Below are 17,038 nucleotides of genomic sequence, written 5' to 3' on the forward strand. Positions count from 1 at the left end.
CGGATAATTTGGTGCATTTTGGCTACGTATTCACAATGTAAAACCACGATTTGCAGCTCTAAATATGCACATTTTCGAACAAAACATAAATGTATTGTATAACATGATGTTATAAGACTGTCATCTGATGAAGTTGTCCAAAGGATAGTGATTCATTTTATCTCTATTTCTGGGTTTTGTGAAAGCTATGTTGGCGGTGAAAAAATGGCTTTGTGTGTTTGGCTATTGTGGTGAGCTAATATAAGTATATATTGTGTTTTCGCTGTAAAACACTTAAAAAATCTGAAATATTGTCTGGATTCACAAGATGTTTATCTTTCATTTGCTGTACACCATGTATTTTTCATAAATGTTTAATGATGAGTATTTATGTATTTCACGTTGCTCTCTGTAATTATTCTGGCTGTTTGGGTGCTATTTGTGATGGTGGCTGCAATGTAAAACTACGATTTATACCTCAAATATGCACATTTTCGAACAAAACATAAATGTATTGTATAACATGATTTTATAAGACTGTCATCTGATGAAGTTGTTCAAGGTTAGTGATTAATTTTATCTCTATTTGTGGGTTTTGTGAACGCTACCTATGCGGTGGAAACATGGTGAAAACATGGCATTGTGTGTTTGGCTATTGTGGTGAGCTAATATAAATATATATTGTGTTTTCAATGTAAAACATTAAAAAAATCGGAAATGATGGCTGGATTCACAAGATGTTTATCTTTCATTTGCTGTATTGGACTTGTGATTTCATGAAAATTATATTATATGATATCCCTGTCGCGTTAGGCTAGGCTATGCTAGTCAGCTTTTTTGATGAGGAGGATCCCGGATCCGGGAGGGAGACTCGTTAGTTAAACTTTGAATTTTTACAAGGACATATACAGGATACTACCCTCCAAAACATAACATTAACTCCAAATCAAAACTCCAAACCTACAACCTGATTTTGGGCAGAATGACCTGGAAGGATTCTGGAAGGATTTTTATTACCAAGGATTTAACTGCCAAGGACTATCTAGCAAACTTTCTGACAAATCATCAACCAACAAAAGAAGCAGAACAGAAAGCCGAAAATATAATCTAACCTGTAACTGAGTAAGTAATGTTCAGTCCGAAGCTATTTCAAAAGCCTATATGTCACGTCTACTCCCGCTCTCCCTCTCTGGCGCTCGTTGTCGCCAGTTGTGTCATCATTATGTACACCTGCCACCATTGTTACACATGTGCGCCTCAATACATACACTCACCTGGACTTCATCACCTTCCTGATTACCTCCCCTATATCTGTCACTGCCTTTGGTTATTTCGTCAAGTGTTACTGACTCTGTTTCTGTTGCATGTCTGGACTGTTTTCATGAACATGAAGAGTTATCTATCCAAAATGGATATGTATGGATAAACCACTTCTCCAAACTTTTTGGCTCAATAAAAAAGAACAAACAGCTAAAATGTTTACATGATAAAATACAAATCATAGAATCAACTATTAAAGACTACCAGAACCCAAATACATTGAATGAACTACAGGACAGAATACAAACCTTCCAACCCAAAAAAGCATGTGGTGTTGGTGGTATCCTAAATGAAATTATAAAGACCGAAAATCCCAATTGGCTATACTTAAACTTTGGCATCTTCCCCAATATTTGGAACCAAGGACTGATCACCCCAATCCACTGAAGCGGATACAAATTTGACCTCAATAACTACCCTGGGATATGCACCAACAGCAACCTTGGGAAAATCCTCTGCATTATCATTAACAGCAGACTCGTTAATTTCCTCAGCGAAAACAGTGTACTTGTTACCGTAAGACAGACCACGTATTTGCCCTGTACACCCTAATTGACAAACAAACAAACCAAAACAAAGGCAAAGTCTTACCATGCTTTATGGATTTCAAAAAAGCTTTTGACTCAATTTGGAATGAGGTTCTGCTATACAAATTGATGGAAAGAGTTATTGGGGGAAAAAAATACAACATAAAATCAATGTACACGAATAAGTGTGCCAAACACACACATGTCTTTCCACAGGGCCATTGGGGTGAGACAGGGATGCAGCTTGAACCCCACCCTCTTCAACATATATACATCAACGAATTAGCGAGGGCACTAGGACAGTCTGTAGTAATCGGCCTCAACCTACATGAATCTGAAGTCAAATGCCTACTGTTTGCTGACGATCTGGTGCTTCTGTCCCCAACCAAGGAGGTTCTACAGCAGCACCTAGATCTTCTGCACATATTTTGTCAGACCTGGGCCCTGACAGGTCGTTGTGTGAAAAAGATGCTACGTTAGCACAATGTATAACCACTGATTTCAGCTCTAAATATGCACATTTTCGAACAAAACAAAAGTGTATGTATAACCTGATGTTATAGGACTGTCATCTGATGAAGCTTATCAAGGTTAGTCAAAAATTATATATCTTTTGCTGGTTTATTCGCTATCGCTAACGTGCCTATTGCTATCGCTAACGTGCCTTGATGAATGAATGCGGTAGTGTGGTAGGCTATTGTAGTAAGCTAATATAATGCTATATTGTGTTTTCGCTGTAAAACACTTAAAAAATCGGAAATATTGGCTGGATTCACAAGATGTTTGTCTTTAATTTGCTATACACCATCGATTTTTCAGAAATGTTTTATGATGAATATTTAGGTATTTGACGTTGGTGTATGTAATTACTCTGGCTGCTTCGGTCCTATTTGTGACGGTAGCTGTGATGGTAGCTGCAATGTAAAACTGATTTATACCTCAAATATGCAAATTTTTCGAACAAAACATAGATTTATTGTATAACATGTTATAAGACTGTCATCTGATGAAGTTGTTTCTTGGTTAGTTTGGTTGGTTCTTGGTTAGTTAGGTTGGCTTTGTGCATGCTACCTGTGCTGTGAAAAATGTCTGTCCTTTTTTGTATTTGGTGGTGAGCTAACATAAATATATGTGGTGTTTTCGCTGTAAAACATTTTAAAAATCGGACATGTTGACTGGATTCACAAGATGTTTATCTTTCATATGCTGTATTGGACTTGTTAATGTGTGAAAGTTAAATATTTCTAAAAAATATATTTTGAATTTCGCGCCCTGCACTTGAAGTGGCTGTTGTCATATTGTGCCCGGCTTTGGGCTTGCAGCCCAAAGAAGTTAAGGAAAGCTTTGACTATGTACAGACTCAATGAGCATGGCCTTGCTATTGACAGAGGCCGCCGAAGGCAGACATGGCTCTCAAGAGAAGACAGGCTATGTGCAGACTGCCCACAAAATTAGTTGGAAACTGAGCTGCACTTCCTAACCTCCTGCCAAATGTATGACCATATTAGAGACACATATTTCCCTCAGATTACACAGACCCACAAAGAATTTGAAAACAAATCCAATTTTGATAAACTCCCTTATCTATTGGGTGAAATACCACAGTGTGCCATCACAGCAACAAGATGTATGAGCTGTTGCCACAAGAAAAGGGCAACCAGTGAAGAACAAACACCATTGTAAATACAACCTGTATTTATGTTTATTTATTTTCCCTTTTGTACTTTAACTATTTACACATAGCTACAACACTGGATATAGACATAATATGACATTTGAAATGTCTCTATTTTTTATAATCTAATGTTCACTGTTCATTTTATATTGTTTATTTCACTTTTGTTTTTTATCTATTTCACCTACTTTGGCTACGTTAATATGTTTCTTATGCCAATACATTTAATTGAATTGTGAGAGAGTGTCACGCTCTAATCTGTTTCACCTGTCTTTGTGATTGTCTCCACCCCCCTCCAGCTGTCACCCGTTTTCCCCTAGTTTCTGGGTATTCCTGGGTTTGTCTGTCGCCAGTTTGTCTTGTCAACCAGCATGTTTTTTCTGTGCACCTGCTTTTTCTTATCTCTGTTTTGCTAGTCATCATGGTTTTGACCCGTGCCTGCCTTGACTCTGAACCCGGCTGCCTGGACCATACTGCCTGCCCTGACCTCGAGCCTGCCTGCCACTCTGTACCTCCTGGACTCTGACCTTGTTTATGATATTTTGCCTGTCCACGACCATTTTCTTGCCTGCCCCTTGGATTAAAATAAATATCAGAGACTCTAACCATCTGCCTCCCGTTTCCGCATCTGAGTCTCGCCCTGTGCCCTTATAGAGAGAGAGAGAGAAGTCAAATTAACGTGAATACATGAGAAAGGTGTATGCACTTCTGCGAGACACCGGGGAGGTGTGTTTGAATTAATCTACCTATAGACATAAAAGCAATAACATTTGACGCTCTATTTAAAAAAAATATCGACCCAGCCATCGCTAAACTACATTGTATGCATAAAAACATGAGATAGGAGAGTTGTTAAAAAATTAGTCCAATCTTCCTCAAAATAATGTATGATACTTTTCTCCATTATAAGCTTTTACAGTTCACCTGTGTCCCCCTCTGTTGTTCAATGTCAAGAAATGCCTCCACACATTGAGAAGCGGCTTTTCATTTTCTCTCTATCTTTCTCTAACATTCGTCTGTCTCATTTGAATGATGCGTCGCTCTGTCCCCGATGACAGTGTCGGTCACATCAGCTCTCACGTTGCCATGGCATTTATTCCCTGGCATCTTATGATTTCTTCGGAGGGAGAATCAGTGTCTGTCTGGGGGAATTAATGTTAGCTGGGGGCGGGGACTACCTATCGAGTCTGACAGTTGGAGGTGATTTTTTATATATTTTTTATCTTCAAATGCATTCATCAAGCTAGTGTCAGAGTAACAGTATCTGACTATGTGAACTACAGTATGTGGACTACAGTATGTGAAATACAGGATGTGGACTACAGGATGTGGACCACATGATGTGGACTACAGGATGTGGACACTTTTCTAACCACAAGGTCCATTTCAATTCATTCTAAGTGCATACCATCATAGGGACGAGCATGTCCCCTCTATGTTCCCTCTTTCCTTTCTCTCTGTCTTTCCCTGTCTCACCCTCTTTCTTTGTCTTCATTCCTATCTCACCCTCTGCATCGCCCCTTTCGTTAGGCCCTGAAATGCTGCCTGAATAAGAGTCTGCCTGTCTGTAACTGCCTATGATAAGACTATGTGGCCAATGTCCAGGTGTAACCCAGTCTGCCTGTATGTAACTGCCTATGATAAGGCTCTGTGGCCAGTACCAGGGTGTAACCCAGTCTGCCTGTCTGTAACTGCCTATGATAAGGCTCTGTGGCCAGTACCAGGGTGTAACCCAGTCTGCCTGTCTGTAACTGCCTATGATACGACTCCTTGGCCAATGTCCAGGTGTAACCCAGTCTGCCTGTATGTAACTGCCTATGATAAGACTCTGTGGCCAATACCAGGGTGTAACCCAGTCTGCCTGTCTGTAACTGCCTATGATAAGACTCTGTGGCCAATACCAGGGTGTAACCCAGTCTGCCTGTCTGTAACTGCCTATGATAAGACTCTGTGGCCAATACCAGGGTGTAACCCAGTCTGCCTGTCTGTAACTGCCTATGATAAGGCTCTGTGGCCAATACCAGGGTGTAACCCAGTCTGCCAGTCTAACTGCCTATGATAAGACTCTGTGGCCAATACCAGGGTGTAACCCAGTCTGCCTGTCTGTAACTGCCTATGATAAGGCTCTGTGGCCAATACCAGGGTGTAACCCAGTCTGCCTGTCTGTAACTGCCTATGATAAGGCTCTGTGGCCAATACCAGGGTGTAACCCAGTCTGCCTGTCTGTAACTGCCCATGATAAGGCTCTGTGGCCAATACCAGGGTGTAACCCAGTCTGCCTGTCTGTAACTGCCTATGATAAGGCTCTGTGGCCAATACCAGGGTGTAACCCAGTCTGCCTGTCTGTAACTGCCTATGATAAGGCTCTGTGGCCAATACCAGGGTGTAACCCAGTCTGTCTGTCTGTAACTGCCTATGATAAGACTCCGTGGCCAGTACCAGGGTATAACCCAGTCTGCCTGTCTGTAACTGCCTATGATAAGACTCTGTGGCCAATACCAGGGTGTAACCCAGTCTGCCTGTCTGTAACTGCCTATGATAAGACTCTGTGGCCAATACCAGGGTGTAACCCAGTCTGCCTGTCTGTAACTGCCTATGATAAGACTCTGTGGCTAGTACCCAGGTATAATCCAGTCTGCCTGTATGTAGCTGCCTATGATAAGACTCTGTGGCTAGTACCAGGGTGTAACCCAGTAACAGAAGAGATGCAGAGAGAAAAAGAAGAGAGGTAAACTGTTGGTCTAAAGCCATGCCAGCTTTGGATTGCAATTAGCTGTCTAATTAGAGACAAGGCAGTTGTTTTCTAGGGCAGGAATCTACTCTGGCCACAGTGGAAATCACTAGTAGAAATAACCCAGGTCCCTGTAGACAGCTCTCTCATTCTGTCACTTTTTCTCTCTTGGAGCTCTCTCTGTCCATCCCGCTTTCCCTCCTCCTCATGTATGGTCCTTTCTATATATATTTTAATATTTTCTCTATCAACGTCAGTGAGCGATCATTTAGAGTCTCTACATTATTAAAACGTGTTAGTATAGTGTCTGACCCTAAATGGACTGTCCCTGCGTTCATGAGCAGTCATCCAGCCTCCACATTTCTGCATCAAGCCTCACCTCACAGCCACCCTAGAGGAGTGACCAGGAGGTGTAAGGCTGGCTGTCACTTTATATTCATGTTGCTTTTGAACTTTTATTTAAACCAGGAAATGCCATTGAGATAAAGAACCTTGAATAGAAGGCAGCTCTAGTGTGTGTTCTGTGTGTGTGTGTGTGACACAATAAAACATATAAAAACCACACTTAAACAACTCATATTAAAGTGCCATTATCTAAAATGACAGTAATGTGGTTCTCGTGACGGTTCTTCTCTCAGGTTGCCACGGTAATTTGACTTGGCTCTGAGGAAAATTATTTGATCTGTTAAATTTATCTTATTAAGCTCACAGTGATAACACACATTAATCAGAATGGCGTTTTCACATCAATGTTAAAGTGTCAGGTTCAAATCTGTTCTGACAGTGATTCGATAGGGAAAAGAAACAATGACATCAAAAACAATTTCTCCAAGTTCTAGTCAGTCGGAAATCCTTAAGAAACAGGTATGATGTGATATTCAAAATTAAACATTAGATGAAAAATGACCTATTTTAGAACACATATGGACACGAAGGGAATGTTAAACAGATCAAATCAACTCAAACTTTATTTAAAGTGAATTTTTCATATGTTTTACACCTCACAGGCATTCAAGGCAATAAGAGGTCCATCACCTACACTGCTCATGTGCCATCACACAAACCTACTTAAAACTTCTTATGGCTGAGATCCCGGGATCGATATGACAACAGCCAGTGAAAGTGCAGGGCGCCAAATTCAAACAACAGAAATCTCATAATTAAAATTCCTCAAACATACAAGTATCTTATACCATTTTAAAGGTAATCTTGTTGTTAATCCCACCACAGTGTCCGATTTCAAAAAGGCTTTACAGCGAAAGCACCACAAACGATTATGTTAGGTCACCGCCAAGTCACAGAAAAACACAGCCATTTTTCCAGCCAAAGTCAGGAGTCACAAAAAGCAAAATAGAGATAAAATTAATCACTAATCTTTGATGATCTTCATCAGATGACACTCATAGGACTTCATTTTACACAATACATGTATGTTTTGTTCGGTAAAGTTCATATTTATATCAAAAAATCTCAGTATACATTGGCGCGTTATGTTCAGTAGTTCCAAAAACATCCGGTGATTTTGCAGAGAGCCACATCAATTTCCAGAAATACTCATAATAAACGTTGATCAAAGATACAAGTGTTAAACATGGAATTTTAGATCCACTTCTCCTTAATGCAACCGCTGTGTCAGATAAAAAAAAAAAAAGCTTTACGGAAAAAGCAAACCATGCAATAATCTGAGTACGGCACTCAGAGCCCAATCAAGACAAAAAGATATCCGCCATATTGTGCAGTCAACAGAAGTCAGAAAAAACATTATAAACATTCACTTACCTTTGATGATCTTCATCAGAATGCACTCCCAGGAATCCCAGTTCCACAATGAATGTTTGTTTTGTTCGATAATGTCCATAATTGATGTCCAAATAGCTACTTTTGTAAACAAATCCAAAGTCACGAAGTGCGTTCACTAGGAGGAGATGAAATGTCAAAAAGTTCCGTTACAGTCCGTAGAAACATGTCAAACGATGTATAGAATCCATATTTAGGATGTTTTTAACAGAAATATTCAATAATGTTCCAACCGGAGAATTCCTTTGTCTTCAGAAAAGCAAATGGAACAGAGCTCGCTCTCACGTAAACGAGCGTCACGAGCTCAAAGCATTCTGCCAGACCTCTGACTCCAATCATTCGGCCCTACTTCACAGTAGAAGCATCAAACAAGGTTCTATAGACTGTTGACATCTAGTGGAAGCCTTAGGAAGTGCAACATGACCCATATCCCACTGTATCTTCAATAGGGAATGAGTTGAAAAACGACCAACCTCAGATTTCCCACTTCCTGGTTGGATTGTTTCTCAGGTTCTTGCCTGCCATATGAGTTCTGTTATACTCACAGACATCATTACAACAGTTTTAGAAACTTCAGAGTGTTTTCTATCCAAATCTACTAACACTATGCATATATTAGCAACTGGGACTAAGTAGCAGGCCAGCCATAAGAAGTTAAAACCGATCCTTCTGTATCACGCAGACAACTCAATACACACTCATTCATAGTTTACCTCTCTCTCCCTCTGTCTCTCTGTCTCTCTTTCTCTGTCTCATCTCTCTCTGTCTCTCTCTCTTGATGCAAGGATCCACAATGCATAAGTCCCACCACAGACAATGTTTTCTCTTGTTGGAAAACTTTTTCAAAAACGAGGGCACACCGTCACGCGTAATGCCAACGGCCTATCTTCAACCTCCACACACACCGATGCACACACACACTCTGAGGTGGGAGCCGGCAGCCATCTTATGCCGAGTCACTTTTAAAAGGTCACACAGGAAGGAACGGTCCAAAACGGTGTGTGTGTGTGTGTGTGTGTGTGTGTGTGTGTGTGTGTGTGTGTGTGTGTGTGTGTGTGTGTGTGTGTGTGTGTGTGTGTGTGTGTGTGTGTGTGTGTGTGTGTGTGTGTGTGTGTGTGTGTGTGTGTGTATGACTTTTTGAGAAACGATCCAGACTGGTTATGGCCCAAATAAAAGGCTATGGCATTTAAAGATCTCAGACCATCTGTTACAGAAAAATACATACATAACAAGTAAAAGAGATGAATAGATAAATGGATATCTCACTCAGACTAGTAAACATCATCCCCACCACATACCATAAATAGTTCTGTATGAAGAAATGATTTGTTTAAATACACCTATAGATACAGTAAATAAACAGTGAATATACAGTCGAAGTCGGAGGTTTGCGTACATCTTAGCCAAATACATTTAAACTCAGTTTTTCACAATTCCTGACATTTAATCCTAGTAAAAATTATCTGTTTTACGTCAGTTAGGATCACCACTTTATTTTAAGAATGTGAAATGTCAGAATAATAGTGGAGAGAATTATTTATTTCAGCTTTTATTTATTTCATCACATTCCCAGTGGGTCAGAAGCTTACATACACTCAATTAGTATTTGGTAGAAATGCCTTTAAATTGTTTAACTTGGGTCAAACGTTTCGGGGAGCCTTCCACAAGCTTCCCACAATATGTTGGGTGAATGTTGGCCCATTCCTCTTGACAGAGCTGGTGTAACTGAGTCAGGATTGTAGGCCTCCATGCTCACACACGCTTCTTCAGTTCTGCCCACACATTTTCTATGGGATTGAGGTCAGGGCTTTGTGATGGCCACTCCAATACCTTGACTTTGTTGTCCTTAAGCCATTTTGCCACACATTTGGAAGTATGCTTGAGGTCATTGTCCAGTTGGAAGACCCATTTGCGACCAAGCTTTAACTTGTCAGGCTGATGTCAGGCTGATGTCTTGAGATGTTGCTTCAATATATCCACATCATTTTCCAACCTCATGATGCCATCTATTTTGTGAGGTGCTTCAGTCCCTCCTGCAGCAAAGCACCGACACAACATGATGCTGCCACCCCCGTGCTTCACGGTTGGGATGGTGTTCTTCGGCTTGCAAGCCTCCCCCTTTTTCCTTCAAATATAATAATGATCATTTTAGCCAAACAGTGCTATCTTTGTTTCATCAGATCATAGGACATTTCTCCAAAAAGTACAATCTTTGTCCCCATGTGCAGTTGCAAACCGTAGTCTGGCATCTTTATGGCCGTTTTGGAGCAATGGCTTCTTCCTTGCTGAGCGGCCTTTCAGGTTATGTCGATATAGAACTCGTTATTCTGTGGATATAGATACTTTTGTACCTGTTTCCTCCAGCATCTTCACAAAGTCCTTTGCTGTTGTTCTGGGATTGATTTGCACTTTTCACACCAAAGTACGTTCATTTCTAGGAGACAGAACGCGTCGCCTTCCTAAGCGGTATGACAGTTGCGTGGTCCCATGGTGTTTATAGTTGCGTACTACTGTTTGTACAGATGAACGTAGTACCTTCAGGTGTTTGGAAATTGCTCCCGAGGATGAACCAGACTTGTGGAGGTATACCATTTTTTTCTGAGGTCTTGGCTGATTTCTTTGGATTTTCCCATGATGTCAAGCAAAGAGGCACTGAGTTTGAAGGTAGGCCTTGAAATAATTGCACAGGTACAACTCCAGTTGACTCAAATTTTGTCAATTAGCCTATCATAAGCTTCTAAAGCCATGACATCATTTAATGGAATTTCCAAAGCTGTTTAAAACCTGTCTAGGACAGATGTTCCGCTAGCGGAACCCCGCCCCAACATTCCACTGAAAAGGCAGCGCGGGAAATTCAAAAATATTTTTTAGAAATATTTAACTTTCACACATTAACATTAAACATCAATAAGGATCCAACCGGAGAATTTCATTGTCTGAAGAAAGAGCATTGGAACGAGAGCACTCTCTCTCTCGTGAGCGCGCAAAATGAGACTGAGAATTTCTGAAGACCACTCAGTAAAATAGCTCCTATGAGCCCCTCCTTTATAGTAGAATCATATAACCAGAATCTAAAGGCGGTGACATCTAGTGGAAGCCCTAGAAAGTGTTTACTCATCCATAACTAAAAGGGGTATCATTTGGCCCTGTTTTGAAAATCGAGTTCTCACTTCCTGTTTGGATTTCTTCTCAGGTTTTTGTCTGCCATATGATTTCTGTTATACTTACAGACATAATTCAAACAGTTTTAGAAACTTCAGAGTGTTTTCTATACAATAGTAATAATAATATGCATGTATTACCTTCTGGGACAGAGTAGGAGGAAATTCCGTTTGGGCACACAATTCGTTCAAAGTGGAAATGCTGCCCGCTGTCCCGATGAAGTTTTAAAGGCACAGTCAACTTATTGTATGTAAACTTCTGACCCACTGGAATTATGACACAGTGAATTATAAGTGAAATAATCTGTCTGTAAACAATTGTTGGAAAAATGACTTGTGTCATGCACAAAGTAGATGTCCTAACCGATTTGCCAAAACTGTAGTTTGTTAACAAGACATTTGTGGAGTGGTTGAAAAACGAGTTTTAATGACTCCAACCTAAGTGCATGTAAACTTCCGACTTCAACTGTAGGTACACACACACACACACACACACACACACACACACACACACACACACACACACACACACACACACACACACACACACACACACACACACACACACACACACACACACACACCACACAGACACACACACTCACACTTACTTAGACACACACTTACTGTAATTAATCTTGCAAAAAAGGACTGTAAATCATCGTATAAAACTTAATCCAACAGAATAGTTTATTTCCTATTGATTATCTTGTCATCACTATGTGACCTTTGCATTGTGACACTGTTTACTCTCTTGCTACTTTACCCACCAAACAAAGAAACATCTCTACTGTTACTTTACCCCACCAAACTAACAAAAACATCTCTCTTGCTACTTTACACCACCAAACCAACAGAAACATCTCTATCGCTCCTTTACCCCACCAAACAAAAAAACATCTCTCTTGATACTTTACACCACCAAACAAAGAAACATCTCTATCGCTCCTTTACCCCACCAAACAAAAAAACATCTCTCTTGTTACTTTACACCACCAAACCAACAGAAACATCTCTTCCGTTACTTTACCCCACCAAACTAACAAAAACATGTCTCTTGTTACTTTACACCACCAAACCAACAGAAACATCTCTCTTGTTACTTTACACCACCAAACAAAGAAACATCTCTATCGCTCCTTTACCACACCAAACAAAAAAACATCTCTCTTGTTACTTTACCCCACCAAACACACAGAAACATCTATCCCGTTACTTTACAACACCAAACCAACAGAAACATCTCTTCTGTTACTTTACCCCACCAAACCAACAGAAACATCTCTTCCGTTACTTTACCCCACCAAACCAACAGAAACATCTCTCTTGCTACTTTACCCCACCAAACCAACAGAAACATCTCTTCTGTTACCTTACCCCACCAAACACACAGAAACATCTCTCCTGTTTCTTTACCCCACCAAACACACAGAAACATGACATCTTCAGATACACAAAGCAAGACACAGTTACAATGGAAAGGACAAGAAGAAATACGACAGTGCAGACAGATTTAGCAGTGACCAGTGAAAAGGCATGGTCACAGTCTTGCTGCTTATGTTCCTCTGGACAACTCAAGCTCTGGTCACAGTCTTGCTGCTTCTGTCCCTCTGGACAACTCAAGCTCTGGTCACAGTCTTGCTGCTTCTGTCCCTCTGGACAACTCAAGCTCTGGTCACAGTCTTGCTGCTTCTGTCCCTCTGGACAACTCAAGCTCTGGTCACAGTCTTGCTGCTTCTGTCCCTCTGGACAACTCAAGCTCTGGTCACAGTCTTGCTGCTTCTGTCCCTCTGGACAACTCAGTCTCTGGTCAGAGTAGTGATTTTTCCACTGTTGTTCTACCAACACTCACTGACAGACAGACAGTGAAACAGGCAGGCAAAGAGAAAGAAGGATCAGGACGGAATGGGTAGGAAGAGAGAGAGAGGTGTGAGCATGATTTAGCTTGCCCAAGAAGGGGCTGCAAATGAAGTGTTTCCAACATTCAAACACTTTCCAACTCAGCATAACTTAAACTCTCAGCATCAGAGTGAGATATAAGAATTTGACATTCAGATCATCCTCAAACACTAATCTACTCCTACCATCATTCTGTCCTTTATCTACAGCTGATCCCTGGGATTGTGATGCCATGGTAACTTACTGATCCCTGTGTTTGTAATGCCATGGGAACAGACTGATCACATGTGATTGTACTGGCATGGTAACTTACTGATCCTTGTGTTTGTACTGCCATGGGAACAGACTCATCCCATGTGATTGTACTGCCATGGGAACAGACTGATCCCATGTGATTATATTGCCATGGGAACAGACTGATCCCTGTGATTGTATTGCCATGGGAACAGACTGATCCCTGTGATTGTATTGCCATGGGAACAGACTGATCCCTGTGATTGTATTGCCATGGGAACAGACTGATATAATGTGACTGTACAGCCATGGGAACAGACCAATATAATGTTGTTGTACTGCTATGGGAACAGACTGAACATACGTGGTTGTATTGAGTTGGGAACAGACTGATCCCGTGTGATTGTTTTGCCATGGGAACAGACTGATCCCATGGGATTGTACTGCTATGGGAACAGACTGATCCCATGTGATTGTACTGCCATGGGAACAGACTGATCCTATTTGATTGTACTGCCATGGAACAGACTGATCCCATGTGATTGTATTGCTATGGGAACAGACTGATCCCATGTGATTGTAATGCGTTGGGAACAGACTGATCCCATGTGATTGTACTGCCATGGAACAGACTGATCCCATGTGATTGTATTGCTATGGGAATAGATTGATCCCATGTGATTGTAATGCGTTGGGAACAGACTGATCCCATGTGATTGTATTGCCATGGAACATACTGATCCCATGTGATTGTAATGCTATGGGAATAGATTGATCCCATGTGATTGTATTGCTATGGGAACAGACTGATCCCATGTGATTGTACTGCCATGGAACAGACTGATCCCATGTGATTGTATTGCTATGGGAACATACTGATCCCATGTGATTGTATTGCTATGGGAACATACTGATCCCATGTGATTGTATTGCTATGGGAACAGACTGATCCCATGTGATTGTATTGCTATGGGAACAGACTGATCCCATACTGAACATTTGTTGCATTCCTTAGCTTGGCTGGTTTCTTTCTTTTCTCTGAATGAACAATCACCATGCCACGTTACCAGACCTAATGAACACTCACTATGTCACATTACCAGACCTAAAGAACACTCATCACCTAGCAACCGAGAGAGAGAGTGCAAGAAAAAGTGAGATAAACTTGGGAGCATTTTTTTTCAGTAAAGGGACAGCTCTTGAGGAAAGTTTATAATTAGGCAGCAACCTTTGCTTCTTGCTTTGCCCAATGTGTTATCATTTCCAAAGGTCTTTGTCATTCACGTTGCTCAATCTGTTCTTCTTTGAATATGCTTTGCTATCTTTTGTGATATGAATGCAACACACCTCCCAAACTAATACACCGAGGACAAAGCCAACATCCCAAACAATACACACTGAGGACAAAGCCAACATCCCAAACGAATACACTGAGGACAAAGCCAACATCCTAAACTAATACACTGAGGGCAAAGCGAACATCCCAAACTAATACACTGAGGGCAAAACCAACATCCCAAACTAATACACCGAGGACAAAGCCAACATTAAATAACACCACAAATGGCAATGGACATGACATCGTGTTGGAATTAACCACCTCTGAACATCAGGAGGTCAGTGTGTGTGTGTGTGTGTGTGTGTGTGTGAGTGTGAGTGTGAGTGTGAGTGTGAGTGTGAGTGTGTGTGTGTGTGTGTGTGTGTGTGTGTGTGTGTGTGTGTGTGTGTGTGTGTGTGTGTGTGTGCAAATTAATACAGATAATCTTTTTTCTGCCATTCTGTGCAACACATCACAAAAGCCAGCGGAAGTCTGCACTGGAATTAGACTCAAATGATTATTTCCATCTCAGCATCAAAATCAATCACTCTCCCCCGAATCACAAAGGCCAGAGATTCCAATGTCCCGCTCCAAACAAACACTCACACACACACACAGCAGACAGGAGATCCATCCAAGTTCAATGTTACAAACACAATTGACCTCAACCTTGTAAATAAACTCAGCAAAAAAAAAAAAATCCCTTTTTCAGGACCCTGTCTTTCAAAGATAATTTGTAAAAATCCAAATAACTTCACAGATCTTCATTGTAAAGGGTTTAAACACTGTTTCCCATGCTTGTTCAATGAACCATAAACAATTAAAGAATATGCACCTGTGGAATGGTCGTTAAGACACTAACAACTGACAGACGGTAGGCAATTAAGGTCACAGTTATGATAACTTAGGACACTAAAGAGGCCTTTCTACTGACTCTGAAAAACATCAAAAGAAAGATGCCCAGGGTCCCTGCTCATCTGCGTGAACGTGCCTTAGGCATGCTGCAAGAAGGCATGAGGACTGTAGATGTGGCCAGGGCAATAAATTGCAATGTCCGTACTGTGAGACGCCTAAGACAGGACGGACAGCTGATCGTCCTCGCAGTGGCAGACCATATGTAGCAACACCTGCACAGGATCGGTACATCCGAACATCACACCTGCAGGACAGGTACAGGATGGCAACAACAACTTCCCGAGTTACACCAGGAACGCACAATCCCTCCATCAGTGCTCAGACTGTCCACAATAGGCGGAGAGAGGCTGGACTGAGGGCTTGTAGGACTGTTGTAAGGCAGGTCCTCACCAGACATCACCGGAAACAACGTCGCCTATGGGCACAAACCCACCGTCGCTGGACCAGACAGGACTGGCAAAAAGTGCTCTTCACTGAGGAGTCGCGGTTTTGTCTCACCAGGGTTGATGGTCGGATTCACTTTTATCGTCGAAAGAATGAGTTTTACATCGACGCCTGTACTCTGGAGCGGGATCGATTTGGAGGTGGAGGGTCAGTCACGGTCTGGGGCGGTGAGTCACAGCATCATCGGACTAAGCTTGTTGTCATTGCAGGCAATCTAAACACTCTGCGTTACAGGGAAGACATCCTTCTGCCTCATGTGGTACCCTTCCTGCAGGCTCATACTGACATGACCCTCCAGCATGACAATGCCACCAGCCGTACTGCTCATTCTGTGCATGATTTCCTGCAAGACAGGAATGTCAGTGTTCTGCCATGGCCAGCGAAGAGCCCGGATCTCAATCCCATTGAGCACATCTGGGACCTGTTAGATCGGAGGGTAAGGGCTAGGGCCATTCTCCCCAGAAATGTCCGGGAACTTGCAGGTGCCTTGGTGGAAGAGTGGGGTAACATCTCACAGCAAGAACTGGCAAATCTGGTGCAGTCCATGAGGAGGAGATGCACTGCAGTACTTAATGCAGCTGGTGGCCACACCACATACTGACTGTTACTTTTGATTTTGACCCCTCCTTTGTTCAGGGACACATTATTCCCTTTCTGTTAGTCACATGTCTGTGGAAATTGTTCAGTTTATGTCTCAGTTGTTGAGTCTTGTTATGTTCATACAAATATTTGCACATGTTAAGTTTGCAGAAAACAAACGCAGTTGACAGTGAGAGGACGTTTCTTTTTTTTGCTGAGTTTATCTCTGTATCTCAATGTGTGTTTGTGTATTTGTCAGCATTGTGCTGTGCAATCTGCAGAGACATACCACAAAACACACACAAACACACACACAGCTCCAAAACACTGTTAAACTATCAGCTTTTATCTCTCAGGATTATAGAAAAACAACTAAAAGTCAAAGGTCTTTTGCATTTTGCCATGAGATCTTACCAAAAAAAACACACATTTAGAAAACTCAGCCTCCATTTAGAAAAC

Source organism: Salvelinus namaycush, chromosome 23, assembly GCF_016432855.1.
Source record: "Salvelinus namaycush isolate Seneca chromosome 23, SaNama_1.0, whole genome shotgun sequence".
NCBI lineage: Eukaryota > Metazoa > Chordata > Actinopteri > Salmoniformes > Salmonidae > Salvelinus > Salvelinus namaycush.